Source organism: Gracilinanus agilis, chromosome 2 (genome assembly GCF_016433145.1).
Source record: "Gracilinanus agilis isolate LMUSP501 chromosome 2, AgileGrace, whole genome shotgun sequence".
Taxonomy (NCBI): domain Eukaryota; kingdom Metazoa; phylum Chordata; class Mammalia; order Didelphimorphia; family Didelphidae; genus Gracilinanus; species Gracilinanus agilis.
Genome location: NC_058131.1, coordinates 353,954,295 through 353,965,210, shown reverse-complemented (window position 1 = coordinate 353,965,210; position 10,916 = coordinate 353,954,295).

The window sequence follows — 10,916 nt, the reverse complement described above, 5'->3', positions numbered from 1 at the left end:
GGGGGGGGTTGAAGGGGAAAGGGGAGCATGAATCATGTAACCACGTTAAAAATGAATATTAATAAATGTTAAAAAAAAAAAAAAAAAAAAAAAAAAAGTTTACCCATCACTTACCTTTATCACTCTTCTGCCTAAGAACAGATACTTAGTATTGATTCTAAGACAAAAAGATAAGGGTTTAAAGAAAAAAAAAACAATGTAAAGTTCCTTGAAGGCAGGGATTTTTTGAATGGAAATGGAGATGGAGATCACCTTGAACAAATAAGTGCTTAGTTATTGTTTATTGAGTTAGATTTAATTGATTTTAAAAATGGGAAAGCCTTACAAGATCATCTTGCACAATTTCCCTCCCTATTTTACAGGAGAGGCTACCAAAGTTTTGCTCCAAGTCACACTTTCTTTCTCCCTCCCCTTTCTTTATTACTCTTTCTTTGTTCAATTGTTTTAGCCTTATCTGACTCTTCATGACCCCATTTGGGGTTTTCTTGGCAAAGATTCTGGAGTGGTTTGCCATCTCCAGCTCATTTTCCAGATGAGGAACTGAAGCAGAGTTAAATGACTTGCCCAGTGTCATACAACTAATGAGTGTCTGAGGTCAAATTTGAACTCGGGCCTTCCTGATTCCAGGATGGACCCAGTGGTTAAAACTGCCTCTTTCTTTACAAATGAGCAAATAGTTCTGCCAGTGAGGTGTGACTTGCCCCTTGTCCCATAGGTAGTGACAGAACCCAAGGCTTTGTGCTCTCAGCCCAGGATTCTTCTCTCTGTCCCAGCCGTGGCTTTGCTTCCCTGCTGATCCCAGCTTCTCTTTGGGCCATCCTGGGCTGGACTTTACAATAGAGTCAGAAGAAAAGGCTTCACCCTCCAGCTTCCCAGGTGGGGAGCCAAGACTTTACCACATGAGTCACCGGGCAAAAAGGTACAAGAAGGAGGGCTTCTTGCACCAAGCCATGGCAGCCCAGGTTCCTAAGTGCTTGCTCCACTCCAGAGAGGTTTAGCTAGAAAGGCATTTTCTCCTGGAGGAAGAGGAGGATTATGATAGAGTACCCAGTGCTTTTTTTTTAAACTCTTAACTTTTGTCTTAGAATCAATAATTGATGCTTTGTTGATTAGCATCAATTCCAAGGCAGAAGAGCGGTGAAAGCCAAGCAATCAGGGTTAAGTGTGGCAAAACTGGAATCTGTTATCCTGAAAACTACAATCGATCCACTCCTCAGGAATCATAGTTTTCAGGGTAACAGATTCCAATTTCACAAGTGGCTTCCTCAGGGTCACCCAGCTAGGAGTGTCTGAGGCCAGATTTGAACTTGGACCCTCTCATCTCCAGACCTGGCACCCTACCCATTGAACCACCTGACTGTCCCTTCTAAGAATGTCCTGCTCTTGAACCCACAACTCAAGCCAATAGAAAAGGAAGAGCCCATCTGCACATGCACACAGTTGAGTGGGTAGAATATGAGCTTCTTGAGGGCAGGATTAGTTTCATGGTTGCCTTTGTATCCCCACTACCTAGCCCAGTCCCTGACACATAGTAGTCACAAATAATGCTTGTCAGTGGCTGTATGGTTGTGTGGCTGGCTGTAACTGTGTATCTACTGGCTAGGAAGGTCTGTGTGTGTGAGTGTGCCTGACTATGACCATTTGTGTCTTTGTGGTTCCCTTCCAGGGTGAGGCCTTTCTGATCCCTGGAGGCTCCCCTTCCCTCCTTCCTAATACTTTGTATTCACTGTGTATGTGTGCTTTTGTCATAACAAAATATAATAAATAATATAACCATATAATTAATATGATATCACATAATAGAATAGAATCTCCTCGAGGACAGGCCCTGTTTCATTATTGTCTTTGGATACATTTGTTGAATGAATGAGATCTGTGAGCATGTATCCTATTAGTGTCTGTGTAACAAAGTGTTCATATCTGAGTGTGACAGTGTGCCCATGTGTTTCTCTGGATGCGTGTGCCTTCCTGGGTCTCTGCATGTCCGTGTGGGACAATTTCTAGTCCTTTGTGTGCCCATGGCAGTGTGCAGAGTGTGTGTGGGGATGATGAATGGATGTGGGCATGTCAGGAGCCCGCTGTTCACGTGGGATACGAGGGTGGCTGTACGTGCGTGTGTCTCCGTTTTTCTGAGCCTGAGCATTACAGGGCTTGTCTTCCCTAGAGGGAGGAATGGCATTTGCTGAGCAAGGTCACACACACACACACACACACACACACAGAGCTGGGGGGGTGGGGAGGATGGCATGTGTGTGTTCTGCAGGCTCGAAGCATGGACGGTGTTAATCTGTCATCTTGGGCCAGGCACTGAGACAGCTATTATGTGAACTTCTCCCCCTCCCCCGGCCTCAGTTTCTTCATAAAATCAGAGGCATTGGGCATTGGAAGGGACCCCTGGGGCACATGGCCCAACCAGAACCTGAAAGGGGATCCTTTCTACAGTGTCCCTGACAAATGGTCATCCAGCCTCAGCTCTAACAGCTTTTGGACAGCTCTAATTATTAGGTCTACTTTGGAATCGCTCTAGTCATTAGGAAGTTTTATTACTGAGGAACATCAGCAGCTCCTATCTGAAAAGTGATTTATTCTCTCTAGAACTCTCTTGTCAATTTGATCACAACTCGGTTTTTTCTTCTGTAAAATGGGGACACCCAGCCCTTACCCTGCCCCCTTCTCTCTCTCATACACACAAGGATGCTGTGATTGTGAATATGAAAGCGCTTTAAGACTCCACACCACCGAGTTCCCTCTTCTCAGCTCTAAACCCTGTGCTTCTCTGATCTCTTACTTGGGGAGAGCACCAGAGGTGGCTGGCGCCCGTCTTTGTGCCTTGGAATTGCTGGCCCCTCTCAGGGAGGGCTCCCAAGGTTCCAGCCCCCAGGAAAGATCCAGGCTCTGTCTAGAGATGGGCCCGCAGCAGCTGTGACAGGGGGCTTGTTGTTGAGCCAGTGGGATATGAAATGTCTCTATGTCCAGGACAGGGCTTTTAATTAAATTAATTGCCGGCTATGTTGTAAAAATGCTGATGGGACTATAAACGGAGCATCCTGGAGACCGTTTATTATCCCCAGTCAGAGGCTGCGGCAGCACCTGAGGCCGGTGGGCTGGGACGTGACCAGGGTACAAAGGATGGGGGCGTGCAGAGAAAGTAGGAAGGGTGCAGATGGGGCGGGACTGCTCCTGGCAGGGGATGGTGAAGGCCTCCAGGAGTCCCCCCACCTCAGGCTGCCCTGCAATTGGCCCCCGAGTGTGTGCGCGCGCGCGCGTTCTTGCGCGCACGCCCCGCATCTATGTGTGTAAGCGTGTGCGCTGGGCTCCTGGAGTCTCAGCCCCTGCTCTTACTCTTCTTGCGATGCCTCCCTCAGGGTGACGCCTAGTCCTGGGCCGCAGAGCCCGCCCTCCCTGCCTCCCCGCCTCTCCCCCCTTTGTCTCGAGGGCTGCCTAGGTGCTCTTGGGGAAGCCACGTGGAGTCAGCCTAGTCTGGCTCCTCAGTCCTGGTGCGGGGCTTCACGTCCTGCGGCCGGGGGCCTGGCACTCATCCAGGCGTTGTCAGGCCCCTCTCGCCCCAGGCCCCCAGCAGCCCTGGGGAGCCGCACGCCGGGCTCTCTGGCCAGAGTGAAGAGCAGGAAGACGGGGCGTTTAGCGAAGCAAGACGCCGGAGCAGGAAGGAGGCCCTTCTTCTGAGCTCACTGTGGGTTGTGAGGAGCCATAATTACTCCGGATTCCATTCCACTTAATTGCAGCTTATTAAATTCTAACCAGCCAATTATCAGCAACAATTACAGCTTAATCCAGGGACACAATAGCTATTTTATCGTTTGCTAATCAAATGCTTATTTAGGGCTTCGCTTTATTAACTGTTTCTCTGGCCCGAAGAGAGGCCGGCCCCTGGACGGCTGGGACCCTCGCTCCCTCACCGTCCTCTCTGCCGGAGTCTCCCCTTGTCCCTTGCCCTGGGACCAGGCCCTCCTCTTGCTGAGGAAAGCTGGGGGCAAAGGAGCTGTGCGCCAAGGAATAGCGCTTCTGGGGTCCTCACGGCCCTGGGGTGGATGTGTCTATTCCTGTATCCCTGGCCCCAGAGGGTGGCAGCTGCCTTTTGAACCAGTTGTTTCCAGGGTACTTGTGTGTGTGTGTGTGTGTGTGTGTGTGTGTGTGTCTCCACATGCAGTGCCCAGGTGTCCCTGTGCCTGCAAGTTAGCCGTGGGAGCTCCCTGGTACCGTGTGGGTGCATCCCTTGGGTATGGGGTGGTGTCACCATGTGTGCCCAGCAGTGAGGTGGAAAGCACGGGTGTGAGCCTGTGTGTGCACATGCTGCCATGATCCCGTGTCTTGTCAGGGTGAGCACAGAGACAGTCACACTCCAGGAGAGAGAATGACTTTCCCTTGCTCTTGGAGATGTGGCTGGTCCTGTGACACTGTCACAGGCGAGTAACCATGGAAACGCAGCGGCTGGGGAAGGGGGTGGACACGACTCTAGGAGCCTAAGCAAATGGGCTGCAGGCTGGAGGGCACCAGGGAAGAAGGGAGCGAGGATAAAGTGGGCCCAGAGCCAGCCAGGGCCTCCTCTTTCCTCCCCTGTGGAGGGCCCCTCAGGGACACCCCCACAATCAGAAGGAAGCTTTGGATGTAGCAGGGACCCTAGGCACCCTCTCCTTCAAAGGTGCCCCTGTTATGTTGTTAACCCTTACACTGCTATCTAGGGATGCTTCTTTTCACCTTCCCCTCTCTCCCTCTCTCCCTCATCCATGCAGTCATGAACATAATTCATGCTTGGTTTGCTAGAAACTTGCATGATCATACATGCCGAGGCAGAAGGAATCTTGGGGATCACTATGTCCAAACCTTGAATTTTACTGCCATGGAGGTGTTAAGTGACATGGCCAGAGTCACACGGCCAATAAGTATCTAAAGCTACATTGGACCCAGATCTTGACTCCAATTCAGTGTCCTGTAATTATGTTGGGTTGGGTTTTTTTTTTCCTTTAAAAAAATGTTTTGATACTTTTTTTAACCATCATTATCTCTTCCCAGTGCTCCTCCCTTCCCCATGTAACGGTCCCTTGTCACAAATAAGTGTGGTTAAGCCAAGCACTTTGGTCATGCCTGAAAATGGATGCCACATTCCTTCCAGTAGCCCACCACCTCTCTGTCAAGAAAGGAAGCCTGCTTCACTAGAAGGCCTGAGGTCATGATTGGCGGCTCTTCGGATCAGAGTTCTAAAGTAATATCTAACAGAGTTTTCCTTGACATGACTGTGGCCATCACCACCCATGAACTTATTTTGTTCCTTTTTTCCAATATTTTTATAACTGTATTTCAATACAATGTTTCCTATGCATTTTTGCATTTGAATTCTATTTTTAAAGGGGAAGCTAGGTAGTACAGTGGATAGAGCACCAGGCTTGGAGTCAGGAGGACCTGAGTTCAAATTTACCCTCAGATACTTCCTAGCTGGGTAACCCAAAGCAAGTCTTCACCCTGTTTGCCTCAGTTTCCTCGTCTGTCAAATGAGCTGGAGAAGGAAATGGCAAACCACTCCAGTATTATCTCTGCCAAGAAACCCCTAAATGGGGTCATAGAGACTCGGGCACAACTGAAACAACTAAACAACAACCTATTTAAAAACATCACTCTGAGAAGAGCATCCAGAAATTCTACCAGACTGCCAAAAGGGTCTGAGATACTGAAAAGGTTTAGGACCCTCAGTGTAAACTGTTCTCCTGGTTCTGTTTGCTTTGCATCAGTCATTGAACCGAGGTTGGATTCAAAGTCAGGAAGACCCAAGTTCAAATCCAACCTCAGATACTTCCTAGCTGTATAACCCTGAGCAGATCATTCACCATCTCTCAGCCTCAGGTTGTTCATCAATAAAATGGGGATAATAATGGCACCTTCCCACAAGGTGGTTTTTTTTAGGACCAAATAAGATAATACATACAAAGTACTTTGCAAACCTTAGGCATTATATATGTATGTTAGCCCCCCACCCCCATCTCTCTCTCTCTCTTCTCTCTGTCTCTGTCTCTTCTCCTCTCCTCTGTCTCTGTCTCTCTCTCCTCTCTCTATCTTTGTCTGCCTCTGTCTGTCTCTGTCTCTGTTTGTCTTTTTCTCCTCTCTCTGTCTCTGTCTGCCTCTGTCTGTCTCTGTTTGTCTCTCTCCTCTCTCTGTCTCTCTCTCTCTCTCTCTGTCTCTGTCTCTCTCTGACTCTCTTTATCTCTGTCTCTGTCTCTCTCTCTCTCCAGTGTTTAGCTGCTACAGAAAACTCCTGTAAATATTTTTGCATTTATGAAACCTTTCCTGCTGTCTCTGACCTTGATGGGGTCTGTATAGCCTGTGAGCTATGGCTGGGTTAAAGGGCATTTTAGGGACTTCTTTAGTATAGTTCCAAATTGTTTCATGGAGTGTTTTCCTAAAAACATGATCTGAAAGCTGAAGGGGTCACTACGTGATGGACTCATGCTCAACTTGACCTGGGCTGTAAGTCTGGCCCTCAGAAAGCTCCCCAGATTAATCCCTGAGCTTCTGAGCACCAAGTTCCTTTATCCCTCCCAGCCGGCCCCATGTCCATCCCAAATGTTACAAGGCATTAGCCAGGCAGCCATCCCCCTCCCCCCGCTGCTTGGGGATCCTTCTTCCCCCAGGATGCCACCCTGCTCTCCAGGGCATGTCTCTTCCCCACAGGGGTCCTCTTCCCTGGCCTGCCTTACCCATCCCCCCACCCCTAACTGACTCAATTTAGGTAGGAACCCCCCCCCCTTGTGGTTTTAGCAAACACAGAAAAAGCATCTTTTTCATGCACAGAACTCTGCTTGCTACTAGAGGAGAAGAGGGATGCTGGCCTCTTCCTGCCTCCAAATCCTACCCAGCCTTCAAAGACCAGTGCATGCTCTGCTTCCTCCAGAAAGCCTCCTCTGAACACTCCAACTGTCACCTGTTTCCTTTGAGCCCTTCAGCCCATCCTCAGTACCACCATGCCATTGTCGTCCAAGAATCTTGTGCAACTGAAATTGCTTCAATGTTTTTGAAAGATTCCTAAACTGTAGGATAAGAAGGCAGTGGTGGTCCTGGGAGTGGCTGTGGGGTTAGGAGGCTCCCTCCCTCCGATGATGTCCTTGGGGGTCCTCATGCCTTAGAGAAAGTTCCCTTCCTGACCATTCTCTGTTGGATGAAATCCCCAGCCCAGAACAGTCATGGGAATCACCCAGGGCCATTTCAGGGTGTCTCCTGTGGCTGCAGGGAGAGAAGAAGGAATCTCAAGGAGTCACCCCCACATCTCCCTAGTCATCTTTTTATTTTTTTTTAAACCCTCACCTTCCATCTTAGAATCAATACTGTGTATTGGCTCCAAGGCAGAAGAGTGGTAAGGGATAAGCAATGAGGGTTAAGTGACTTGCCCAGGGTCACACAGCTGGGAAGTGTCTGAAGTCAGATTTGAACCTAGGACCTCCCATCTCTAGGTCTGACTCTCAATCCACTGAGCCACCCAGCTGCCCCTACCCCAGTTGTCTTTTAGAAACCCTGGGTTTCTATTTTAGTCATAGCTCTAAGGCAAAAGGGCCAGGGCTAGGCAATTGAGGTCAAGTGACTCACCCAGGGTCACTCAGCAAAGAAGCATCAGAGGCCAGATTTGAAGCCAGGTTCTCCAAGCCTGGTTCTCTCCACTTTATTACTTAGCTCCTTTGCACACTTTCAGCTTTGTTCCTATGCCTAGAGCCGTCAGGAGGCCACAGACACAGCTATGGAAGGATAGGTGAGGACACATTCCCTGCAAGGGCCAGGAGCTGGAGCATCACCATCCTGTCCAGCTCTCAACACCGAGCCACTTAGCCCCAGCTTCCCTCTCTGTATTTTATCTTATTCACAGAGATCTCCTCCATGCCCAGCTTCAAAATCTACCTTTCTGCAAAGAGCTTCTCTGTGTGTGTGTGTGTGTGTGTGTGTGTGTGTGTGTGTGTGTGAGAGAGAGAGAGAGAGAGAGAGAGAGAGAGAGAGAGAGAGAGAGAGAGAGAGAGAGAGATGTCCAGCCCTGACCTCTCTCTGAGCACTAGTCCTATGTTTGGGGTGCAAAGAGTCAGGAGATGTGGCCTCACATCTGGGCTTTGCCATTTCCTGTCCATGAGACTTTGGCCCAGTCATGTAAACCCCTTGTCCTCAATTTTCTCATCTTTAAAATGGAGTTGCATTCAGTATCTTCTAAGATCATTCCCAACTCCAAATCTGTAATCCTGGATAATCCCATATAATCTTATCACTTGGTTTTGAATCCTGACTTTGCTGCTTTTATGGCCCTAGGTGGTGCAGTGAATGCCCAGGCTGGGGTCAGGAAATCCAGAGTTCAAATCCAGCTTCAGACAGTTCCTAGCATGTTGATTCTGGGCAAGTCACTTGAACCCTGCTTGCCTCAGTTTCTTCATCTGTCAAATAATCTAGAAAGGGAAATGGCAAACCCCTCTAGTATCTTTGTTAAGAAAACCCTAAATGCGGTCAAAAAGAGTCAAACATGGCTGAATAACAAGTGACTTTAGGCAATTGATTTGTCTTCCTCTTTAAAATAAGGAGATTGGCCTGGATCAAGGGTTAGTCTGAAGAAGCCTCTGGACCCCTTCTTCAAAGAGAGAAAAACTTTTTCCAAATGTAGAAGGCCTAACCCATGCACCCCCTCCTTTGTGAAGGTTCCCCTAGCTTCTGCCTCCCTTCTCCTGCCTCTTCCCATCCCAGGGCAAAGCATTCTCTTCCTCCTCAGGTTTCTGTATTTTTAAACCCTTCTCTTCCCTCTTAAAATCAATGCTAAGTATCAGAAGGGCGAGGCAATGGGGGTAAGTGACTTGCCCAGGGTCACACAGCTTCCTTAGATTTCTTCTTCCTTTCCCCTCATATCATTTCTGTGTTCACTGTGTCTTCTGTCCCGTTGCATGCTTTAGACTTAGTGTTGACAACTCAGTCTATGTTCTTCCTGCCTCTGTCCTTCAATAGGGCTTTGGATACAATAGTGGCTTTCTATTTATTGAGGCAGGTTGCATTTTAGACCCGAGTAGAGAGAGACCCCAGACACTTTGTGTCTGGCACCAGTCTCTAAGTGTAGACTTGGTAAGAATACCATCACTGCTCCCTCAGGGGTCAGCAGCACATTCACGACATTTTCTTAATTTAGTAGACATGGATTAAGCACCTATTTCTACAGTTCTGACTCCTACAGGAAGCCTTCCCTGATTCTCCCACAGCCAGTATTAGTGATCTTTCCTTCCTTGAAGTCTCTTGTGTTTTCTCATCTGTGCTTCACGTTCTACCGTGATCTCAGATTTAGAGACGTTTGTGCGTGACCTGTGCCAGACCACGGCGGGACGCAGAGTTGGTGGCCCTTTGGGGCCTCTTCGGATAGGAAGGACAATGAGTGGCCAGGCCATCTCCCAAGTGATGGTGCTCGAGAGCAGGGACCACTTTAGTTTTGTCTTTGTGTTTCCAGGACCTAATGCAGGGCTTTGCACAGAGTCGGTGCTTTTTAAAAAGCTTATTAATTTATACAGAATGCTCCATGCAGAGCGTGTTGTGCTCTGTATTAGGGGTTAGATAACAGACAATTCTATCCCTCTTGGAATTCGCCTTCAAGTAGGAGGAGAAGAAACAAAGTCAGTTTTACCTGATAAGTGCCTCTACAAGTGCATATGGATGGGGAGCGGGGGGCTCAGTGGTTAGAGAGACAGGAGGTCCTGGGTTCAAATGTGGCCTCAAACACTTCCTAGCTGTGGGACCCTGGGCAGATTATTTAACCCCCATTGCCTATCCCTTACCACTCTTCTGCCTTGGAACTGACAGTATCGATTCTAGGGTAAAAAGTTGTTTTTGTATTTTTTTTTTTAAGAAAGAAAGAAGTGCATGTGAAATAGTGTTTGAAATTTGAGGGAAGACGACTCCAAATCTGGGCTCTGATAAACGATGCTGTTATTGAGTCATTTCAACCATGGCCAACTCTTCATGACCCCATTTGGGGTTTTCTTGGCAGAGATACTGGAGTGATTTGCCATTTCCTTCTCCAGCTCATTTGGCAGAGGAAGAAACTGAGGCAAACAGGGTAAAGTGACTTGTCCAGAGTCACAGTTAGGAAGTGTCTGAGCCTGGATTTGAACTTGTGAAGATAAGTCTTCCTGATTCTAAGCCCAGTGCTCTGTCCATTGAGCTTCTATCTTATTTGGCCCAAACCCAGGGGCCTCCTGGTCATTTCCCATTTCCAAAGCTCTCTGCCTATACCCTGGTCATCCTCCTCATCCCTCTTGGACTCTCCTCCTGGGACTCTGGCTCCAATTGGCAGGCTTTTGTCTAGCCTGAAGCCAGGCCTCCTTATAGCTTCCCAGGCATTTCCAAACCAGGTTGACCAGAATCTGGACTCCATTCCCTGTACCCTGGCTCTTGATAGAGGGGCCCCATGTGACTTCCCAGACATTTCTCTTTTTTTTTTTAAACCCTTGCCTTCTGACTTAATATTGATTCTAAAACAGAAGAACAATGAGTGCTAGGCAATGGGGGTTAAGTGACTTGCCCAGGGTCACCCAACTTGGAAGTGTCTGAGGCCAGATTTGAACCCAGAACCTCCCATCTTTAGGCCTTACTCTCAAACCATTGATTCACCTAGCAGCCTCTTCCCAGACAATTCTAAACATGTCTTTACCCATCCTGCCCCCTACTTTCTGCCTTCTCTCCCCACCCCCATATTCTGTCCTCCTCCATTAGAATATGAGCTTCCTTGAGAGCCTGGATTGTCTTAATTGCTCATATGTGTATCCCCAGCACTTAGCATATTACCCAGCACATGGCAAGTGCTCAATAAATGCTTTTTTTTTGTTGTTCATATCCCTAATAATAAGAGAGATTCTGTTACACAGTAGAAATTTTAGTGATGTAAAAAAAAAGACATCAATAAA